The following is a 26,456-nucleotide window of genomic DNA, read 5'->3' on the forward strand; positions in this document are numbered from 1 at the left end:
TTTCTATTTGACTAGTCAACTAACCAATTAGGATAAAAATTTAAAATTTTATGCAACAAAATATTGTAGTTGATTATATTTTTTTCTTTCTAGAAATTTTAAAATATGACATTTCTGCTTTTTGATTGGTAAGAGCTATGTATCTATATTTAATAAGCTCAATTAGTATTAACAGTAATAAAATAAATGTACAACTACATCCAAATAATCCCTAGAAGAGTAATAGTAATAGTACTAGTTCGAGCTTATTAAAGTTGTTTCAAGCAACTGAAAAAATAGGAGTTTATACTTTGTAAGCATATAGCTCATTTTTAGACCAACTCAAGAAATAGTAGCAAGGAGCAAAATATAGATTCTTTTTTCTCTCTCTTGATATATTCTTATAGGTTTAGATTTTAGTGGTCATTTGTATAGGTTAACTTGACATTGGGCGTGTACAAGTAAATCTCATTATAGGAATATAATTCCCATAGCTTAACAGATTTAGAGTATAATACTATATAAAGTTGTTAAGAGCTAATATTTTAACTTATTATTTGGTGTAGATAATTGACGCAAATTGTTTTTTAAACATTGGATGATGATTGACCAATATGAACACACTCTACCTTCAGATTAGAAGAGCTAATATTCATTGTATCACCTATTTAAAATTTTTTAAATTTATTAAGACATGCTTATCTTTATGTTAATTTAGTAATCGGTACCCATATGAGTACTCTTTTCTTTTTTTTCTAGCATGGGAAGGACACTAAAGACCTTAGAGATCTGAGGTTAGGATAAGATAACCAATGTCAAGAGATCTTATTTGTTTTATAAAGATCATGGCTTTAACTTTTATAAAAGGCATAATAGTCACATAGACCCCAAAACCAAATGAAGTTGAACACCCTTTGAACCAATGAATTTTTATGTCTTAGAGGGACCAAGTTCAGATTCCCAAACACGTAACTATCAAGAAGTTTCCAGCAATGAGTAGTTAGGCTATGGAAGAAATTTCCACTTTTCATTGTCCCTTGCAAGAGAAGAGAAAGACTCAAGTATTTGAATGATTATGTTGCTACCATGAATTTAGTTTTGGTTGATGTCTTAGATTTTTTTCTTTAAGTGCATATGATAAAAATCATATGGCAGCATTGCTCATGTGTCAACAATTTCATTTTTTCAGGTATCAATATTATGTTGTGGGAAAAACACAAATGTGGTTGAAGTCTTTGGAAGGTGAGCAATAACAGTCATTTTGTAAAGATTGTTCCTATTTTTTGAGTGTAAAAGCATCTTCTAATTTGTATCCTATAAAATATGAAGTTTGGCAAAAAATATTTGTGAAGTATGGTTTTTGGAATCTAAATAGTGACAATGCTGATTTTGTAGAATCTGGACCATCTACAAGTATTGTGATACGTATATGTCTAATCCTTTTCAAACAAATAATAATAGTTATGAGTTTTTCATAAGCCTATCTAGTATACGTATCCTTGATTTGAAAAGACAAAATCGTAGTTGGTATGATTTTTTTTAATAATAAATTAGTATTCATAAGGAATTAATGGAATACACAATCTTCTGAGAAAATGGTTGAGTGGTTGTGTCTTCTTTTCAACATATTTTTAGGCCAATTTTTTGATTTATTGTTGCTGATTTTTCATAACTAGAATCTCATATTTTTTATTTTTTGAGTTTGGATTGAGCAAAATCTAAGGAAAAAAAACTCAAGAAATAGATCTCAGAATAAAGAATAACTTTTGATTACATTGTGGTCAATAATCATGTACAATATACATAACAATGCATGATTTATACATTGGCAAACCACGGGTTGCAAAAGAAAATTACAGTGATGATTAAGCCCAAGTTTCTCTTGCAGTTAACATGCAATCAAAAAAAGGAGACTATGATGAGTGTTCAAACTAGGCATAAAATGGTGATTATCACTAGTGAAACACTAAGTTAGGATTAAATAGAACAAATAGCTAAAACTACATGAAAAGGCTCCTACAACTCCTATATAGAAATGCTCCTACAACTACACTATAGAACTCTATCTATAATGCTCTCCAACATCATAATATCTCTTACAACACTATCTTTATTATAGATGCTCCTATACATCCTTAATAAAAAAATATTCTTTTACTCGCATATTTACATATGCACACCAATCTAGCTCTTTACTTCTCAGGGTTGTAAAAGCTATGATATGCAAGAATTGGATGCGAATATGCTTGTATTTATCTCTTGGATAGAAAGATTCATTGACCAGTAGTTTCTAGATGTTGGACAATGAGGTAGAGAGCTTAAAGTCAAGCAATTCAAAAGTACTTATTAATAAGTTCAAAGAATGGTGGATTCTTCTAGATATCAAAAAAATTCAACTTCCAGAATTTAAATTATTTTAATTTTACTCTTATTTGATAATGATTTTTTTAGAGATTTTTTTAATTTCATTTCTTTAAAAAAAGAAAAATTATAACTTTTAATTAATATAAGTTAATATTATAGAATTTTCATTAAATAGAATTTAATACTTTGATTCTATTGGCTAGTCAATTTGGTCAAATAAAAAATTGAAGTCCAAGGATTGTATTAGTTTTAATAATGATAGTCTTCTCTATGGTGGAGTTGTGCTTTTTGTATTGTGATAGAATGTCTATTATTTTTAGTATGCTAGTTTTTCTAGTCATTGGCATCTTGATACATAGATACTAGAAGAATTATTATCATTCAATATTAGAAATTTCTTACATCAAAAAATCTCCTTGAATGCATCACTTATTTTTTAATAGTCTAAGAAGATGTCCCTTCTACAAATTTTACATTTTATCTTTTATTTTATTAGTAAATTCTATTATGCATGGAGAGGGATATATAGAGATAGAGACAAAATATGAATAAGAGAGGGAAGATATATAAAAGTGAAAGAACGATAGAGAAAACTAGAACAAAGAAGGTAAGCAAGGAAAAATGATTAATACAAGAGAGGAAAGATATCTATCTCAATTACGAAAAAAAAATAATTCTTCAATATTTGTTTAATTGGCATATTTCTAAGGTTTTGTTAATTTTTTATGAGTTTTATATTATATACAAATTACACGATTGACTCAAATAATTGGTAAGGCTCTTTGATATTTCATTTTTGTTAGAGATTTTTGGTAGATGTTAAAACTCAATTATTGATTAGAATCTTAGTTAAAATAAAATTAAACTTGTTAATTAATTAACTTAATAATTTTATGTTAAAATATGTATAAATATTATTGTAAGAAAGTGGATATACATAATTTATGTAAGCATTTTAACTTATATAAATGAGTCTTTCTATTATTGACTTCATTTTTAGAATGAAAAAATGTTACTCCATTAGATTTTAATGCATTTTTATTGAATTACTAATTTTATATCAAAAATATTTTTTTATTAAGTACTTACTTATTTTACTTGCCATAGACAATGTACTATTGTATTCAATTCTCCTGAATTAATCAATGGTTGGTCACTTGGTAAAACCAATTAGATGTTTGTATATTTTTTTGGGTTTGATTATTACTAAAGTTTTAATAAATATTTATTAATTTAAAATTTGATATAATTGATTTAATTCACTTCTAATTGGCTCAATCAAATTTCTCTTTTAGGACCCCCTTTTTTTGGATGAGTGTTCTGTGTTCATAACTTTTGGCAAGGCTTTAGGATTCGTTAAATTTTGTTTCTCCTTGAAAATATTTTTGTTTTGCATTGATGCTTTATCTATCATTTGAATTTGTGGCTACAACTTAACCTTCAATTAAACTACAACCAAAGTGTTTTTCTTGAAGAATTTTTAATACAAATAAAAGAAAATCAAAACCTTGTAACATTAATTATCACACCATAACTTTTACAATTTGACAAAAACTAGACTTCAATTAATGTTTAGATTTTAAATTTTTAAAAATAAATTTAAAAAATTATTATTTGAAAAAAATTGTTATGTATTTTTGTTATCAGAGAATAAAATGTGCTCTGCTTGGTTTGGTATGGCTTCAGTCTAAGCCTTCATTGGTTTGTTGTTTGTCATATTGTATTTATTGCATAAATAATTTTCATTTATAATGGCTTCGGCTTTCTCCAACTCAACAATTGATGTTGGAGTTGGAGTTGCTGCTGTTGGAGATACTGGCTTCATTGAACAAGCGAGTTGAACAAGAAATCACACAAGTTTGTCCCCAAGGTGTTTCAGGAGGTAATTCCTCTCTAGATATAGTTTTGTATATCAAGGAGTTTGATAGTGCATGCACTTGGTTAGAATAGAAAACCCTCATTGGGTATTTTGTGGGCCACACTCCTTCTAAAAGTATATTGTGGGAATAGGTTTGCAAGGTTTGGACACCTTAGGGTGTTCGCCTTAAAGGCATTCAAAGCCTTACCAAAGGCTTTTTTATTTTTCTCTTTGGCATCTTGGGCCAAGTTGAACATGTGTTTATTTGAGGACCCTGGACTATTAGGTTCTCCCTCTTAGTTTTTCAATGCTGGTTGTGTGATTTTGCTATTTTTTATGATAGCAAGCTTAAGGTCCCTATTTGGGTGGAGTTCCCTAGGCTACCTATCTAATGCTCGTCAATTTTGTCAACCATTTCACAAACCGTTAGTAAGGTTATTTGCCTTGATATGGACAAGCTTTTCGATGCTAGCATAGGGTTTGTGTTGAGGTCAACCTATCTAGGAACCTCAAAGAATCAGTGGATATCCAGATTAGTGGTACCACCTTTACTCATAAGGTTCTTTACCTAAACCTTTCAAATACCTATTCTTAGTGCTATTCTATTGAAAAAGATTAGGGCTTTTCCTTTGTTAGATCACAAACATCCACCTATTTCAGAAGCCAAGCCAGCTATGGCTGCTAAGAAAGATGAATGGACTATGGTGGTGAAAAAAAGGTGAGGGTTTAGCTACGACTAAGGCAAGTTCTTTTCCTGTGGATAATGGTAGACCTAGCTCAAACCTAGTTCAACCAAAGCCTTCTGTCCCTTTGCTTCCTTCATCTCCTATTTCAAACCCTAGAGTGTAGGGGATAGTGAGTGTTCATACTCCCAATCCTCATCCTTTATGGATTTGAGCACCGCAAGTGGTGTCGATGATTTCTCAGCAAAACCTACATCAGTCTCACATCCTAGATGGCCACGATGAGTATCTTGATAATGGGGAGAAGATTTAGAGGGTCATCTCTCTTGATGACTCCTCGTTTGATGCTCCCATATTTTTGCATAATAGTTTCTCCTCTCTTAGAGATGAGGATGACATGCAGGCTGGTCTACCATGAATTGCCTCTCATGGAATGTGTAGGGGTTGACAGACTTCCCTAGAAAATATTTTTTTCATGACACCAAGCATCGGCTTGGTAATCTTGTTGTGCTTTGTCTTCAAGAAGTTAAATTTTCTAGATTTCTCCTTACCTTATATTGTAAGGTTATTTGGCTAGATAGTGTCATATTTGCTTCTTAGCATGAGGCTAGTCGAGGTGTAGTGGTTACTCTTCTTTGCCCTCATTTACTTTCTTCTATTATTTCATATGGATATGACCCTCTACATAGGGTGGTTTGAATTTTACTATCTTTTCATAATCATTCTTTTGGTATTGTTAACATTTATGCCCCTAATGATGTTGTTGAGCCTTCAAACCTGTGGCGTTGGTTGGTAGTTAATTTGCCACCTATGACTTGGGTTTTTTGTGGGGACTTCAACATGGTTAAGCTAACCACTAACAAGGAAGGGCTTTTCCCTTTTCGATGGGTAGCTAGCGAAAGAGTGCCCTAGTTTTACATGCAGAATAAGACAGGTCTTTTTTATCCCAATACTAGCTGCCACCACTTGGATGGAGTTTGGCATACATGGTCCAATTTTCAAGTTGGGTTTGATAGATTCTTAAAGAGACTTGTTAGGGCTATGATTTTTATAGTTCAATCCTTTTTTCATTTTCTCACATGTATGCCCTACGTATCATACCTCTGCCAAATGTGACACTGTCAGATCACTCCCCCATTATCTTTTCTATCACTTGGAAAATAGCTCAGCTTCATCCTTGTCAAACCTAGTTTTATCTCAACACTTCTTTGTTGTCCCCTCCATCGACTATTGCCCACATTCTTTAAGTTTAGAATCTTGAGCCTTGGCCCCACACCCAAGTTGGGTGAATTCAATGGTGGAATGATGGAATCCTCCATATTGTTGGAATATTCAAATAGGAATAATGCTTCTGAGAGGGGGGGTGAATCAGAAGTACTGTACTTTTAGCATTAAAACTTTTTAATTGAAAGTAGATTGCATGCATATAAACATATCAAACAATTATGAAAAACACATAATCATCACCACATAACACTTGAGATTTTGGTAACCCAGAAACCCTCCAAAAATAAGAAGGTAAAACTGGGGTTGAAAGGAAACTTGGCAACAAAGAATATAACTGTTTCCACATAACCCATAATAGATCTGAAATAAACACGGAATTAAAATCCACATGCAAGAGAATAGACAACATACCCATAACATGTGACACAAGATATACCCTGGGAAACCCTCATTGAGGGAAAAACCCAGCCTCCAAAAGCATCCATCATCATGTATTATTCACCAAAAAATACCATTTCCATACAACCATGGAAGCCTTCATGGCCATAGCCACAACCGAGCAAACTATGTGAACAAGCATGAATCCACCCATCCCATGCCATGCTTTCAACCTTCACAAATGCTCCCTTGGCTAACCTATCAAGCCTTGTCCCACTCGACTCTTGCCTTTTATCTTCTCCTTGTCACTCTTACTCTCTCTCCACAACAACTACCCTTATGGCTGCTTATATAGTAGCAAGTCCCACAAAACCACCAAGTGGTATTACATAAACCATGTGCTAAAACCATGTGCTACCTAACCCATTGACCCCACATTTAATATTGGGCATTTAATTCTTTTCCCCAATATTAAATAATTACATAAAATATTTTCACAATGTTACAATACAACTCATCAAGAATATTCCATGAGAATCTTTACATGTTGCACGTCCATCTAAGTACAACATTACATAATAAAAATAAAATAATAAAATAACAATATTATGCAATGTGTGCAACACCCATTATCTCAACAATCTCCCACTTGTTGTATACATTGCATAGGGTCAATCTGTAGCCACATAAATGAACAAGGGAACAATCCTTCCTAGCACATCCACCATCATGGATCAAAATACACCAAGTGCTCCAACTTGGTACCCGCAACAAAATCAAAGTATCTAGCATCTCAAACATGAATGATTTCACCTCCTATTATGCCACTCCCATTGGACATACATAGAAGCCATCCAAAGAGAAAGCCACCCAACCTGTCGCATTAGAAGATCATAAAATCCTGTACCAACTGAAATTCCAAGCACAAAAACCTGATCCAAAGGTAATCACATGTATCCATAGTTGTCAAAATATCCATAGCTGAAATAGCACCCATAGCAAGTGCCAAACCCATCCAACTATCCATACCTCAAAGGTATAACAAGCGAATCTCATATCATCGACATATCCAATCTATAACCTGCAATCACAAGCCTCAAGAGCAATACCTGTCACATATATACCAAGAAGCTCCCACTGCAAAAGATAATGTCAAATCTATAACCAATCCACTCAACACATCTCAAAGAAGTGAATCCATGTAGTATCAAGGACATCCACAATACATAAATTGATATTCTACAAGAACAACTCTCATAACAAGTCTCCAAAAGTCTCCCAATTTCACCACAACCAACAAAGGAAAGAGATAAAGGAATAACCATGTCATCTCTCACATGACATACATGAGCACAAACCAGTGATCACAATCTCTAACCAATCTCAATTCCAATGTAGGCAAAACAGAACATCCAGGAAGATAACCAAGACCAGAGAAACCATGCAAATTATAACCTGTATCATGTCCTTCTATACACACCTCTAGATGTAAACTGTGCAAGTATGATCTCCTCTATAAAACCCCAACAAGAAGCATCAACAACACCCAAACCATACCATATAACTAATCATGGATGTAAGCCTCTCACAAGAAGATCAAACTCAATAAAACCATTCCTAAACCAAGGAATAACTATTCCTAATCCAAGGAATAACTATTCCTAATCCAAGGAATATGCCCAATATAAAACCATCTCCCAAACTCAACCAGCATAACAACATATGCACATGGAGATAAACAATGCTAAACCATCTCTCAAATGAACCCTCCAGAACTAACTCATGTACCATAGCTCAAGATCCATATCCATGAAAGACAAGCATAAATATAATGCAACTGAGAGAAACAATGGGCTATACCTCTCAAGTAGCAAACCGCCAAGTAGACCAAGAGTGGGGAATGAGAATGCTCATCAAGATACCCAAGTATCCAACCAAGACTCATCTAAGAACAATCTCCTCTCAAGTCCATATCAGGTGACTGCCCCTCGGACTTCCTGTTGAAACCATCAACCGTCCCAACAAATACTTCTCTAATCCAAGAGAAATCAGCGTCACCTCCATCTCTAAGTATCCATGAGCACTTGTAACCAATCAATCCATGCCAAATCCAAATGAAACATAGCAATATCATGAAGTATCCAGCTTATGATCAGTGTACTCAATACCAAGAAACTAAACCAAGATCAATGTCAAAGTTCCAACCATGGCCTCAGGAACATAAACATGACAACATGATCTTACCATCTCAACTAAAGAGATAACATGCTCCATATGAACACACCATAACATGTCACAACTATAAACGCGTATCAAGAGTATACCATGACATAATAAAGAAACCATCCTCATACCAAGGATAACATGCCAAATAAAAAGCATAAACCACACCTTTACCAAGAACCTTGTGAGTCCTCAAGATGCAACCATCTCCATACACCATGAAGAAAACCATCTCCACATACCAGGAAGAACCATCTCCACATACCATGAAGATAACCAAGAACTCCATGAGTCCTCAAGATCTAACCATCTTCACACACCATGAAGATAACAAGTGCACCATGCAAATGTCAAAGACACTTTTGCAGCAACAGGATCTATAACAAACCTCCAACATCTGCAAACACTCAATAAACAAATCAATGCCAACAACTCCCACTCAACCGTGGTACCAAGTCACCTATGGCATCATAAAATCCATCTCCTATATGAAGATCCAAATCAAACCAAGAACTAATCCTGCACTGTCACCCCATCACTGTCACAAGCTCCCACTAAATCGCGTATCGAAGCTATCCATGACATCATGATGAAAAATAACCATCCTCTAACCATGAGAATCAACCAAAGCATCAAACCATCAAAGAACTCAAAGTGCACATCATGAGCTCCTCAAAAGAAACAAAATAACCATGATCCTCAACCAAGAAGATATACCACCATAACTAAATCAGAAATGCAAGCTAATGAACATCAAGGATGTACCTGTATATCCAATCATGTCATGCCAAAATCCATGGCACCATGATCACATCCATGAACCGAGCATTTGGCTCTCAAAGTATGTCCAACCTGTCAGCATAAAATAGTCAACCATAATCCTCCACCATGACTGTACCTGGTAACAACATCTCATCCCTTCTACATGAAGAATAAAATCAGTAAATCATGTGACTTAGGGCATATACAACCCAAATCCAAGGCACCAATCTGAATATGCATCAATAATGAAAGATCAATGGGCAAAGACAACCCATAACCAAGCTATAAATGCAACCTGTAAGTATAGACCGCTTACAACACTGCACAACTTGTAGACCCAACAAGTCATCATGCATATCCAAACCAAACATTGATAACCATATCATCATGAGACCAATCTGAAATATGAACTGAGTATACAATGACATCAAATCTTAAATCTCCAATGTCATAAACTCACAATGTTACCATAGTCAAGATATACCTATAAACTGTTCATATCAATATATCATCAAATAAATCATGCCAAACCTGCACCAAATCTAAACCAATTTGTAGAGCTCTCCAAGAGCTTTCTGTTGACTACTTGAAGTCCAAAATCTGACTCTATATGCCCAAGTTATGCCCTAATCCGTACTTAAAATAAAAAACATCTGTCTTTAGGGCTCTTAAAACTTGACAAAATATCAAAATCATAGAACTAAACCTACACCATCTTGTAGTGCTCTGAATTAGCTTTCCAACGCCTATAAGAACTCTGAAATCTAATATTCTGAGAGAAAGTTATGGCCGTTTTACTAAGATAGTCTTTTTACCATTTTCAGTACGATTTTTCATTTTTAAATTTTTTTTTTCAGTGACGAAAATTCCGACAGGATTAAATTTGACGGCCATCATGGGCTGAAACTAAAAAACTCTTTCATTTCCTCTGAACATGGCCAAACTAGGGCATATTATATATCAAAATTTATGGAAATGTCGACCCAGATCCAATGGTGAGGTCTGTTTTTACCCAAGAGGTCATTTCTACATGCTACCCCCCAAAACCCTCATTTAAATGAAACATCCAAAAAAAATCTTTTTGTCCAACAATTTCACATGCCCAAATATTTTAACATCCCATCATAACAGCAAACCTAAAACCCTCAGATCTGCAATAAATCATTCATATATCTTGCCCTTTCTTTTATCCTCTCATGCATTCCCATGGATTCAATCTAGGGTTACAATAATAAAACCATAGCTCTGATACCACTTGAAAGGAAACTTGGCAACAAAGAATATAACCGTTTTCACATAACCCATAATAGATCTGAAATAAAAACGAAATTAAAATCCACATGCACGAGAATAGACAACATACCCATAAAATGTGACACAAGATATACCCTAGGAAACCCTCATTGAGGAAAAAATCTAGCCTCCAAAAGCATCCATCACCATGTATTATTCAGCAAAAAATACCATTGCCATACAACCATGGAAGCCTTCATGGCCATAGCCACAACCGAGAAAACTATGTGAACAAGCATGAATCCACACATCCCATGCCATGCTTTCAACCTTCACAAATGCTCCCTTGCCTAACCTATCAAGCCTTGTCCCACTCGACTCTTGCCTTTTATCTTCTCCTTGTCACTCTTACTCTCTCTCCACAACAACTACCCTTGTGGCTGCTTATATAGTAGCAAGTCTCACAAAACCACCAAGTGGTATTACATAAACCATGTGCTAAAACCATGTGCTACCTAACCCATTGACCCCACATTTAATATTGGGCATTTAATTCTTTTCCCCAATATTAAATATTACATAAAATATTTTCACAATGTTACAATACAACTCATCAAGAATATTCCATGGGAATCTTTACATGTTGCACGTCCATCTAGGTACAACATTACATAATAAAAATAAAATAATAAAATAACAATATTATGCAATGTGTGCAACGCCCATTATCTCAACAGGGGTGTGGATGATACCCACAAAATCACTGCAGTAATAAAGTTTAACCACTTCTGATGGTCTTCCCTATTAAAGGCTTTACACTATATCAATAGTGACCTAGTTAAAGGATTTCAAACACTTTACATGAAGTGTTACCCTGTTAAAGGATTTAATCACCTATTTAAAAGATTCTACAAAATAGTTGTTAAGCTAACCTATCACCATAGGGTTTTCTTCCTAATACAATTGCTAGAGAATATTAGGTATAATAAACCTAATAGATTACAATCCTTCGATTGCTGAATACAGGCATTTGATCTCCTTTCTTTGATCTTGATCCTTTGTGATCTGATACTCTTCACTCTGAGAATAGTTTTCCCTTGAACACCCTCATCCATCCATCATTGGGTTCAATGTAATTTCGTCTTCCTTATAAAGACATTCAAAGACTTAGGGTTAGGTATGGATCTATGATCCATATTGAATCTCTGTTTCCCACTCATTTCTTGCACTTCTCTTATTGGTTACATGCCTTCTCCATTTTTCTTATTGGCTACATGTTGATTGCATGGAAAAAACAAAAAGATTCGATCTTATCTTTTAATCCTTCGAGATTCATCATATGTCGGCCATAAAAATGGTTTACATCTGAATTTGTAATGTTACAAACTCATATGTGCATTCTGTGTTGCTCGGCGCTTACTGATCTCTGATGTTCGACACTTATATTAAACTAGCTTACTCGGCACTTGTTGCATTTCTATATTGCTTGGCATCATCTATGACTCGGCACTCAAATGTCACTCAACACATGTATCATGCTTGGCACCTAAACTCATTTGGCAGTTAATCTTCACTCGGCACTTGATCTTCACTCGACACCTGAAGGCTGCTCGGCACCTGAAGATCACTCGACACCTATTGGATTTCCTGACTCAGCTCATGTTGTTGCTCAGCATATGTAGTGTACTCGACTCCAATGTAGAAAGTGATTAAGTGTATTGGCACTCAAGTGTCAAAAACCATTCTAAGACTAACAATCTCCCCCTTTGACATGAGTGACAAAAACATGTAGTGCCTGCCCCTAGTCTAAATTTTCGAGCTACATTTCTGATATCATTGCCGAACTCTTTTAGGCCAATTTATGTTTGATGATTAGTATTATTATTTTAGAGATTATCAGATGTTGTTTTACACTCAGTATATTATATGATGAGATTACTTGGTACTCTATATTTCATGCATGTATGATGATTATTCAATGGTTTCAGTTATCGACGATGATTAGTTAGATGGCTTATTATTCCATGTGCTTCTTATGGATACTTACCCCATACTGCATGTGTATGGTGTGCGTGTTGTTTTATTTATGTATGGTGTTTCTGATGTGGTTAAGGAAGGGAGTCGTAGTCACTTGCTAGTCAGGATCTACATGATGCACCACTTCCTGCCATTGTCTGTTTAGCTTAGAATATTGCGTTTGTACATGCATGGATTTTTATGCAGGTTGTAGGTATCGGGTATCGACTTCCCTGAATTGTCAGGATGAGCGTACCCTATCGCACTGTCTCAATGGTAAGAGAGGGGAGATAAAATCTTAAGTCCAATTCCTAAACCATTTAGCCAATTGTCCTAATTGATAATTAGGACAAGTATCTGAGTTAAGTACCTTCTGAATGCATCAAATGATGTAATTTCAGGATTATAACCTTTTTGTTTTGATTTAGTATATGCTTTTCTTTGTAGGGTTTTGTATGTTGTTATATGAGTCCTTGATGTGTTTTCTATTAATTAAGTCTAATTAAAAAGATTAATTAATGATTTAATTTAATAGAGAATTATTATAATATCTTTAATATTTAATTAATTGAGAAATTAATTAAATAAAAGAACTAAATTTGAAGGTTAAAGTTCAAAGATAAATTTAGAACAGGATAATATTTATTTAATTTAATAATAATATATTTGGAGTTCATTTTTAAATAAATGCTAAATATTATTGTTATTTAAATTAATTAAATATGTTATCAATTAAGTTCTAAAATAAATTAAAAGTTGAAAGATATTAAATTATTAAGAATTCTAAATCGCATGATCTAAGCATTAGTTTAAATTTGAGTAATAAATTAAAAGATTAAAATATAGAAATTAATAATGTTATTTTAATTTCTTAAAATTGCACATGAGATTAAAGTAATAAATTAATTTAAAATAGAAGTCAAGTAGAATATTAAATAAAGTTATTTAATAAATCAACTTAATGTGCATGAAAGTTGAATGCAAAATAAAAGAAAAGATAGTAAAGGTTAATTTGGAGTTAACTGAGTTGTGCAAAGAGTCTTCTCGGGTAAACGCACAATTAGTGCCCCGATTTGAGGAGAAATTGCTTATCACAACTTTGGGGGGTTCATTTTTGGGATATACGAAGTTGGACGAGAATTTTTGGGGAGACAACTTTTGGAAGCGATTTTCAGAAGGTGAATACCAAAGAAAGATTTTGGGAAGAAGGTTATTGAGAGGAGCGAATTCTCTTACAGTTCCTAGGGATTTCATAATAGCATCAGGATCAGGTAGGGTCTTGTGTTTTTGATTATCGATTAAATACGCAATTATCCTTTCCTGTCTTCTTCGTGTTTGGGGTTTGTAAATCTGAATTCTCTATGATGAATGTTTAAACATTACAATATTAGAATTTATCAGATACTTGTCTATAAACTTCTGTATACAAAATTTAAATGGGAAGGGTTGAATCTTAGACTGAAATTTTAAATTAAACGTTCGGATGATTGACTATATTTTCTATATCAATATAGAGAAGGAAACAATTTTTCAATGCATATATTTATATATATATTAAAAGAAATTATTTTAATATATATATATATAGTTATATATATATATATATATATATAGTTATATATATATATATATAGTTATATATATATATATATATATATATATATATATATATATATATATATATATATATATATATATATATATATATATATATATATATTCAAACAAAATTAAATTTCAAAAAAAAAGAGAATGATTAAAAACATATTCGTTGTTTTTATTTAAAAAATAAAAAAAATAAAAAATAATATATATATTAATATATTTAGTGGGGGGGAGGGAATCACCCCGTACCCACCCCCACTGTCGGCGGGCCGACAGTACTTGCGTCATAGGTACTGCGACGGCAGGTACAGAGTACCTGCCGCAGCAGGCCTGCGGCAAAGCCGACGGGCTTTAAACGTTGGCTTAAAAAAAAAACTTTGTTAATTTCATTTTGTTTTTACATATAATTTTAATTATTTAAAACAAATTTTATTGTTATTTAAAATTTTTAATTAATAAAATTATAATATATTTTAAATTAATAATAGTTTTATCTTTATTAATATTTAATAAATAAATATTAAATGCATTAAACATAGTTTGTAAATATTAATTTATTGATAATTTTGGTTTAAATATTAATAAATTAACAATTAATGAATAGATTAAGATAAGTAAGTAGAACAAGCAATTATTGATTAATTTAATTAAAATTAGTTTAATTAAGTTAATTAATAATGAATATTATTTGACTAAATTATAGATTTGGATTATTGATTTAATGAAAGTTATTATAGAAATGGGTTAATCGTAAAGGGTAGTTGTGAAAACCTAGTTACTTGAATTCGACATTAAACTGAATCATAAACCTTACCTTAACTCAATAATATACTTTCAAATCCAATTTCTGAGACTTTGATGTTGTCTTTGTGCTTTGAATGTTATGGGGTTGGTTTAGCGTTGACAAGTTTAGGTTGTTACCAGAGGCTCGGGGTTGTGAATGTGATGTCATGATGATTTGGTCTCGATCTTTCTTAACCCGACCATGGTAATGTGATGAAGTGCTCTATGACATGATTGTGTTTACTATTTGTTATTGCTTTCCAGTTTCCTTGTGTGAAGTTGAGGTGTATGTATTTAAGATACCTAACTTAACCATTTTTGAGTCTCGATCAGTTATATTTGATAACCATTTCTGAGTCTCGATCAGTTATACTTGTATTACCTTCTGGTTGCTTAGACTGAAATGTTTGTTATGTTCTTGATGATGTCATGTGTTGACTTGACCATTTGGTGTCTTCGATTAGTATTGTAATTTACTATTGAGATACTTTCTGGTTGCTCATTGTAGAACCATTGGATTTTGTGACTTATCATTGATGCCTTTAGTTGCTGATAGAGAATTGTCATGATCATATGATTACTATTTGATATTATCTGTTGCTCATGAAGAACTGATGTAATTTTGTGGCTTATCCTTTTATGATGTCTTTTTCAGTTGCTTGTATAGGACTGAGGTGGTTTTATTATGATTCTTTGATTTATGATTTCATGAGCCTAGGGTAGGTTATCTATGCGTAGAGTCGGAAGTGGCTTGCAATGGGGGTCGGTGCCCTAAGAGGCTGCCTTGAGAAACCCATTGTAAGTCATTTTTAATAAGTGAAAACATTTACACTAAATGAGAGAAAATAAACCTAACAAGATAATTGTATGTTCTCTCCCATGCCTTGAGTGCTAGTACAGACTAGGATGGGGTAGAGAGAATGCTTGGTTACGACCTTGCATTCCATAGTAGGCCTCGTCAGTACGAGAGGATACTAGTGGCCGCAGGATCAGTAGGGACCCGGGATTCCTAAGTGATTGCTCGGGTAACTTCTACATGACTTTTGCGATGACACTTTCCCGCTTGCATATTAGGTTTCCTACGTGTCTTGTGGTACCTCTGGGATTTAGATGTCGATCTTTTTAGGAACCCTTGAGTTAGCATACTTATAAGATTTCCTAGACTTAGAGAGTATTTATGATTATAGGTTTCGTTATCCTATTTCGGACTTGAGACTATCTCCTTAGCGTGGTGGGAGTGGACCATTTAGGTTCCACGCGGTCAGGTGGTACTGCTTTTACTCTTACCATTGAGATCCGTTCCGTGGTCACCGTGGCTAGAGTTTTCGTGATTGGCATTTACCTTCACTATGTTCTTGGATTATTATGATGGATGGTTAGATTTTATGATAGATGTTTTATCATTATGGATGTATGGATGTATCATGTATGGTGAATAGTTTCATATATTTTTACTATACTTTGTATCATGGATTTGAGGATGTTGTATCTTGATCTTTACATATGTATATTCTTTTAAGCCTTTCATACCCTGTGACTTGTACAGTGGATGATTGGGCATTCCGAATTAATTTTCCTAGAGGCATTCGAAACAAATGTATATTATGGACATGGGACTTTCTGATTATTCTTTCATATGTATGTGATAGTTGTTAGACTTAGAATTAATTAAATTTAAACGTGACTCAACATCTTGGGATCTTTAAGAAATGTAACTTACAATGTATGTTTGTCGATGATTACATGTTATTGCTTCCGCTACTATGTGTATGTTATACTTTCTTACTTTAAAAAAAAAAAAATGTTTAGCTAACTTAGTGAAACTTTAGGTTAATTCTTTTGGATCCCTTGGCAGGGCGTTACATCTGGTATCAGAGCCCGGGTTTCTACATTGGGAGCTATGGGTATATTGGAATGCCACTAGTGTTAACTAGTTGAATACAAATGCAAACCTTAAACTGAAACTTGAAACTAGTTGAACTGAAACAATATGTATACTATTAGTTACCTATTTTTCATACTTCAACACTCAAGACTTAAAAACTGAAATTATACTTAAACTAAAATTATAGGTAAACTGAAAATTGAAAATATCTTGTTTGCAAAACATGTGTCTTTTATCTATGTGTTTCAGTAGTATGTTTTATGGTTATTTTAGCATCTTGTGTCTTGGATATTATTGTAGGATGGTATCTAGGATGAGATCTTCTGTTAGAGGCCGTAGCCTTGGCCGTGACAGAGGCTGTGGACGAGGCAGAGATATTAGTGTTCATGAGTCTATCCACGAGAGCCCCATTCAGGAAGAGAATAGGGAAGAGCATGTCGGTGAACATCAGGAAGAGAACCACGAAGAGGGACATGCCGACTCTGAGGAGGTTGATTTGAGGAAAATGATGCGAACCCTTATTAATCGCTTACCTCCTGTTCTTGAGTAGGATAGAGCACACCAAGCAGGACATGAGCATAGACACAGATCTAGGAGTCCTCAGAGGGATCGACATAGGTCCATAGTATCTTCTCAGATGAAGGACCTTCAGAGGTCCAAGATCAAGCCCTTTAATGGGCAAGGTTCTGGGTATGTAGCTGAACAGTGGCTTATTGCCCTTGACATGATTTTTGCTATGTAGGACTTTGACAGTAATGTCAAAGCGAGATTTGCCATTACCAATCTAGAGTTATTTGGGGCCACCTGGTGGACTATTGAGGAGAAGAAGTTGGGCATTAACATGGGTAGTGTCACTTGAGAGATTTTCTTGGAGAGTTTTCATGAGTGATTCCTACCAGAGGAATGGAAGCAGCATAGAGCAGATGAGTTCCATAACTTGAGACAGTTCACTATGACTGTTGTAGAGTATGAGCGCAAGTTCTATGAGCTCATGCCTTTTTCGAGATTCAATGACAACCCAATGCAGTTGGCACAACATTTCATTCGAGGCTTGAACAACCGTTTTATTGGGGGTGTTAAGGTATTTGAGCCTAAGACCCTCAAGGATGCGGTACATCAAGCTATCCTGGTAGAGCAGAGTGTCAACTTTGGGCAAGGGGGATTTGTGGGAGCGCCTACTATAGTAGGATCTAAGGGCAACCACAACTCCGGTGGAATCAGGAAGCCTCCCTTCCCTAGGAGGAATCAGCATTCTCAGCAGCAGCCTCAACAGCATAAGGGATTTTACCCTCAGGCATAGAGTGGTGGCGGTGGATCCAACTCTAGGATCAATCACAATGCTCAACGTAATAAACAGAATCAGCAATCTCGGCCTGCACAGAGTAGCCAGTCTTTTGCTAGCAGGGGTAGCCACCAGCGGTCGAATGCACCACCTATAGGGAGAGGATTTGGTAGAAGCATGGGATGTTATTCATGTGGATAGATTGGTCATATTGCAGCGTACTGCCCATAGTGAGCATCTCAGTATTTAGGACCTAGGACAACAACATCTGAGCCTACAGTTGGAAATGCAGGTGGATCTCATAGAGTATTTGCAGCGGTGGATCACCGTCAGGCAGACCATCAGGGGACAGTAGTTGAGACTACAGGAGCTATCTAAGGTACACCTCTCTCTGTATTATTTGATTCGGGTGCTACAGATTCTTTCATTTCTCCATCTCTAGTTGATAAGTGTAAGCTGGAGTCGGTTAAGCAAGATTATGGTTGGCAAGTGGAACTAGCCTCATGCGCTAAAGTTTCCACAAATTCTGTAGTTCATAAGTGTGGACTTAGCGTAGGAGGGTTTGAAACTTTAGTCAATTTTCGAGTTATTCCTCTTGGCTCCTACGATGTGGTCTTAGGTATGGATTGGCTTGGCTCTCATAGGGCTAGTATAGACTGCAGAAAGAAGACCATTATGTGTCAGGATGACCAAGGGAAGGATGTTGAGATTGTGGGGATACCGAGGCCTATATCCTTATGGATGATCTTTGCTATGCAATTAAAGTGAAGCTTTCGTAAGGGATGTCAGGTATTTTTCGTTACGGTAAATGAGCTAGATGAGGAAGACTCTACGAGGAAGACCCTAGATCACCCTATTTTATAGGAGTATGCTGATGTCTTTCCGAGTGAGATTCCAGGCATGCCTCTGAAGAGAGACATTGATTTTAGCATTGAGCTCACTCTAGGAGCGGAACCTATCTCTGGGTATGTGCAAGATCATGGTGTACCAAACTATGGCCTTAAGTGGCAGTGAAAAATCAGCAAATCAGGTTTATGTCAACTTGACACATAATTTTGAAGTGGTTATGGACTTTATATCAAAAATTTGTAAGAAAATAATTTGTAGAAAATTGAATGTAGTTTCTAAACTACTAGGCCTTATCAGGAGAAAAAAATAATTGATTGGTCAAAAGCTTGAATTTTAATGCAGTACTAAGAAAATTTCAAGGCGAAAATAAAAAGTAGGTGTATGTCTGAACACCTTAATCAAAATCAAATCATAATATATTTTTAATATAATTATAGATATAAAAACTAGACTCATGCCCCGATGTGATGCATATTTTTTGATATTTTTATTCCAAATAAATAATTAAATATGAATTTTCTACCAAAACTTTTTCGGATTAAAAAAAGTCCCATGTCTGACCACCCTAACTAATGGAAAATTTGATCAATTTTTTTATTTTTTATTTTTTTCTTATACTAGGTGAAGTATAGAATGTGACGCAACTTTTAGATTTAAAAAATGTTATACCGTTTGAAAGTTATAGCTATTTTTCATTCAGTATGTCAATCAGCACTTTACAATAATCTTCATTGATAATTAACTAATAAATACTTATCGAACTCAAAAATTGACAGAAATTATAATGATGGAATCTAGAGAGCGATATTAAAAAACCTATTTCGTTTCATTCAATTTCGATCAAAATAACATTGTCAAATGGCTACCCGAAGTCTGAGTATCACTAAAACTCTCTATAAACACGTCTTTGGGGTTGACCGGGTAGGCTTGGTAAATACAAAGCCTGATCGGATATCCGATTTGACATCGAATATCCGATATGGCTCGGTAGTCAAATTCCAAAAATCTTCAAATTTTGGAGGGAAATTCGATTTAAACGTTCTAGTTTTTTATTTTTAAATTATTTCACTTATATTAATATGTAAATGCATATTTTAATATATTATATATATAATAACGTAATGTAAACATACAAGATATAATCTAGTAATATATAATAATATCTTATGTTAATCTTATTACAATCTATAAATATAATATATATTATTATTATTTTTACTAAATATAATAACGTAATTTATATATATATAAAATACGTATTATATATTATTATATTAATATGTATGTTATTAATATATACAATAACGTAATATTTTCATTAAATGTAATATGTATTACATATTATTATATTAATATGTATAATAATATAATACTTATATAACAACGTAATATTTTTATTAAATATAATATATATTATAAATATTATTATATTAATATGTATGTTATAAATATATTTATATAATAACGTAATATTTTGATTAAATATAATAATGTAATATGTATATGTGTATATATATATATATTATTATATTGATATGTATATTATTAATATATAAGAGTCAAAGGGGGTCATAGGGTGACCTATAACCCTCTTTGACCCATTAAACGACGATATATGTCTCTAGGGGTCCTAGGATCCCTAGGGACATATGTCATCTTTTAATGGGTCAAAGGGGGTCCCTTTGAACCATTAAATGAGGACATATGTCCCTAAGACCCCCAGGGACATAGCCGAATCGTTCATATCGGTCAAAGGGGGTCACCTATGACCTCCTTTGACCCATTAATCGATGACATGTCTCTAGGGGTCCTAGGACCCCTAAGGACATATTCGAATGGGTATTATGGGTCAAAGGGGGTCATAGGTCTTTGACCCATTAAATGATGACATATGCCACTAGGGGTCCTAGGACCCCTAGGGATATAGTTGAATCGTTCATATGGGTCAAAGGGGGTCATAAGGTGACCTATGACCCCTTTTGACCCATTAAATGACGACATATGTCCCTAAGGGTCCTAGGAACCCCAGGGACATAGTCAAATCATTCATATGGGTCAAAGGGGGTCATAGGGTGACCTATGACCCCCTTTGACCTATTAAATGATGACATATGTCCCTAGGGGTCCTAGGACCTCTAGGGCCATATTCGAATGGGTAATATAGGTCAAAGGGGGTCATAGGGTGACCTATGACCCTCTTTGACACATTAAATGACGACATATGTCCCTAGGGGTCCTAGGACCCCTACAGACATATTCCAATCGTTCATATGGGTCAAAGTGGGTCATAGGGTGACCTATGACCCTCTTTGACCCATTAAACGACGATATATGTCTCTAGGGGTCCTAGGACCCCTAGGGACATATTCGAATGGGTAATATGGGTCAACGGGGGTCATAGGGTGACCTATGACCCTCTCTGACTCATTAAATGATGACATATTTCACTAGGGGTCCTTGGACCCCTAGGGACATATTCAAATTGTTCATATGGGTCAAACGGGGTCATAGGGTGACCTATGAGCCCCTTTCACCCTATGACCCACTTTGACCCATTAAATGACGACATATGTCCCTAGGGGTCCTAGGACCGCTAGGGACATATTCGAATGGGTAATATGGGTCAAATGGGGTCATAGGGTAACTTATGACCCTCTTTGACCCATTAAACGACGACATATGTCCCTAGGGGTCCTCGGGCCCCTAGGGACATATTCGAATCGTTCATATGGGTCAAAGGGGGTCACAAGGTGACCTATGACTCTCTTTGACCCATTAAATGACAACATATTTCCCTAGGGGTCCTAGGACCCCTACAGACATATTCCAATCATTCATATGGGTCAAAGTGGGTCATAGGGTGACCTATTACCCTCTTTGACCCATTAAACGACGATATATGTCTCTAGGGGTCCTAGGACCCCTAGGGACATATTCGAATGGGTAATATGGGTCAACGGGGGTCATAGGGTGACCTATGACCCTCTCTGACTCATTAAATGATGACATATTTCACTAGGGGTCCTTGGACCCCTAGGGACATATTCAAATTGTTCATATGGGTCAAACGGGGTCATAGGGTGACCTATGAGCCCCTTTCACCCTATGACCCACTTTGACCCATTAAATGACGACATATGTCCCTAGGGGTCCTAGGACCCCTAGGGACATATTCGAATGGGTAATATGGGTCAAATGGGGTCATAGGGTAACCTATGACCCTCTTTGACCCATTAAACGACGACATATGTCCCTAGGGGTCCTCGGACCCCTAGGGACATATTCGAATCGTTCATATGGGTCAAAGGGGGTCACAGGGTGACCTATGACCCTCTTTGACCCATTAAATGACAACATATTTCCCTAGGGGTCCTAGGACCCCTAGGGACATATTCGAATCGTACATATGGGTCAAAGGGGGTCATAGGGTGACCTATGACCCCCTTTGACCCATTAAATGACGACATATGTCTCTAGGGGTCCTAAGACCCCTAGGGACATATTCGAATGGGTATTATGGGTCAAAGGGGGTCATAGGGTGACCTATGACCCTCTTTGACCTATTAAATGACGAAATATGTCCCTAGGGGTCCTTGGACCCCAAGAGACATATTCGAATGGGTAATATGGGTCAAAGGGGGTCATAGGGTGACCTATGACCCTCTTTGACCCATTAAACGATGACATATGTCCCTAGGGGTCCTAGGACCCTAGGGACATATTCAAGTTTTTCATATGGGCCAAAGGGGGTCATAAGGTGACCTATGACCCCCTTTGACCCATTAAACGATGACATATGTCCCTAGGGGTCCTAGGACCCCTAGGGACATATTCGAATGGGTAATATGGGTCAAATGGGGTCATAGGGTAACCTATGACCCTCTTTGACCCATTAAACGATGACATATGTCTCTAGAGGTCATAAGACCCCTAGGGACATATTCGAATCGTTCATATGGGTCAAAGGGGGTCATAAGGTGACCTATGACCCTCTTGACACATTAAACGATGATATATGTCTCTAGGGGTCCTAGGACCCCTAGAGACATACTCGAATGGGTAATATGGGTCAAAGGGGGTCATAGGGTGACCTATGACCCTATTTGACCCATTAAACGATGACATAAGTCCCTAGGGGTCCTCGGACCCAAAGGGACATATTCGAATGGGTAATATGGGTAAAAGGGGGTCATAGGTGACTTATTAAAAGAAGACATATGTCCCTAGGGGTCCTAGGACCCTTGGGACATATTCGAATCATTCATATGGGTCAAAGGGGGTCATAGGGTGACCTATGACCCCCTTTGAATCATTAAACGATGACATATGTCCCTAGGGGTCCTAGGATCCCTAGGGACATATTTGAATCGTTCATATGAGTCAAAGGTGGTCATAAGGTGACCTATGACCCCCTTTGACCCATTAAACGACGACATATGTCCCTAGGGGTCCTAGGACCCCTAAGGACATATTCGAATGGGTAATATAGGTCAAATGGGGTCATAGGGTAACCTATGACCCTCTTTGACCCATTAAATGACGACATATGTCGCTAGGGGTCCTAAAACCCCTAGGGACATATTCGAATCGTTCATATGGGTCAAAGGGGGTCATAAGGTGACCTATGACCCTCTTGACCCATTAAACGACGATATATGTCTCTAGGGGTCATAGGACCCCTAGGGACATATTCGAATGGGTAATATGGGTCAAAGGGGGTCATAGGGTGACCTGTGACCCTCTTTGACCCATTAAACGATGACATATGTCCCTAGGGGTCTTAGCACCCGTAGGGACATATTCGAATGGGTAATATGGGTAAAAGGGTGTCATAGGGTGACCTATGACCCTCTTTGACCCATTAAACGAAGACATATGTCCCTAGGGGTCCGAGGACCCTACGGACATATTTGAATGGTTCATATTGGTCAAAGGGGGTCATAGGTCCTTTGACCCATTAAACGATGACATATGTCCCTAGGGGTCCTAGGACCCCTAGGGACATTTGAGTCGTTCATATGAGTCAAAGGGGGTCATAGGGTGACCTATGACCATCTTTGACCCATTAAACGATGACATATGTCCCTAGGGGTCCTAGGACCCTAAGGACATATTCAAATTTTTCATATGGGTCAAAGGGGGTCATAGGGTGACCTATGACCCCGTTTGACCCATTAAACGACGACATATGTCCCTAGGGGTCCTAGGACCCCTAGGGACATATTCGAATGGGTAATATGGGTCAAATGGGGTCATAGGGTAACCTATGAACCTCTTTGACTCATTAAACGATGACATATGTCTCTAGAGTTCCTAAGACCCCTAGGGACATATTCGAATCGTTCATATAGGTCAAAGGGGGTCATAGGTCTTGACCCATTAAACGACAATAAATGTCTCTAAGGGTCCTAGGACCCCTAGGGACATATTCGAATGGGTAATATGGGTCAAAGGGGGTCATAGGGTGACCTATGACCCTCTTTGACCCATTAAACGATGACATATGTCCCTAGGGATCCTAGGACCCCTAGGGACATATTCGAATGGGTAATATGGGTCAAAGGGAGTCATAGGGTGACCTATGACCCTCTTTGACCCATTAAACGAAGATATATGTTCCTAGGGGTCCTAGGACCTTAGGGACATATTCGAATGGTTCATATGGGTCAAAGGGGGTCATTGGTCATTTGACCCATTAAACAATGACATATGTCCCTAGGGGTCCTAGGACCCCTAGGGACATATTTGAATCGTTCATATGAGTCAAAGGGGGTCATAGGGTGACCTATGACCCCATTTGACCCATTAAATGACGACATATGTCCCTAGGGGTCCTAGGACCCTAGGGACATATTCGAATGGTTCATATGGGTCAAAGGGGGTCATAGGGTGACCTATGACCCCCTTTGACCCATTAAATGACGACATATGTCCCTAGGGGTACTAGGACCCCTAGGGACATATTTGAATCGTTCATATGAGTCAAAGGAGGTCATAGGGTGACCTATGACCCCCTTTGACCCATTAAACGACGACATATGTCCCTAGTGGTCCTAGGACCCCTAGGGACATATTCGAATGGGTAATATGGGTCAAATGGGGTCATAAGGTAACCTATGACCCTCTTTGACCTATTAAATGATGACATATGTCTCTAGGGGTCCTGGGACCCCTAGGGACATATTCGAATCGTTCATATGGGTCAAAGGGGGATATAGGGTGACCTATGACCCTCTTGACCCATTAAACGATGATATATGTCTCTAGGGGTCCTCAGACCCCTAGGAACATATTCGAATGGGTAATATGAGTCAAAGGGGGTCATAGGGTGACCTATGACCCTCTTTGACTCATTAAACGATGACATATGTCCCTAAGGGTCCTAGGACCCCTAGGGACATATTCAAATGGGTAATATGAGTCAAATGGGGTCATAGGGTAACCTATGACTCTCTTTGACCCATTAAACGATGACATATGTCTCTAGGGGTCCTAGGACCCCTAGGGACATATTCGAATCGTTCATATGGGTCAAAGGGGGTCATAGGGTGACTTATGACCCTCTTGACGCATTAAACGACGATATATATCACTAGGGGTCGTAGGACCCCTAGGGACATATTCGAATGGGTAATATGGGTCAAAGGGGGTCATAGGGTGACCTATGACCCTCTTTGACCCATTAAAAAATGACATATGTCCCTAGGGGTCCTCGGACCCCAAAGGACATATTCAAATGGGTAATATGGGTCAAATGGGGTCATAGGGTGACCTATGAGCCTCTTTGACCCATTAAACGACGACATATGTCCCTAGGGGTCCTAGGACCCTAGGGACATATTCTAATTGTTCATATGGGTCAAAGGGGGTCATAGGGTGACCTATGACCCCCTTTGACCCATTAAACGACAACATATGTCCCTAGTGGTCCTAGGACCCCTAGGGACATATTTGAATCGTTCATATGAGTCAAAGGGGGTCATAGGCTGACCTATGACCCCTTTTGATGCATTAAACGATGACATATGTTCCTAGGGGTCCTAGGACCCTTAGGGACATATTCGAATGGGTAATATGGGTCAAATGGGGTCATAGGGTAACCTATAACCCTCTTTGACCCTTTAAATGACGACATATGTCTCTAGGGGTCTTAGGACCCCTAGGAACATATTCGAATCGTACATATGGGTCAAAGGGGGTCATAGGGTGACCTATGACCCTCTTTGACCCATTAAACGATGATATATGTCTCTAGGGGTCCTAGGGCCCCTAGGGACATATTCGAATGGGTAATATGGGTCAAAGGGGGTCATAGGGTGACCTATGACC

The sequence above is a fragment of the Cupressus sempervirens genome, chromosome 10 (assembly GCF_028749045.1).
Source record: "Cupressus sempervirens isolate cs-2001-9-10 chromosome 10, ASM2874904v1, whole genome shotgun sequence".
Lineage (NCBI taxonomy): Eukaryota > Viridiplantae > Streptophyta > Pinopsida > Cupressales > Cupressaceae > Cupressus > Cupressus sempervirens.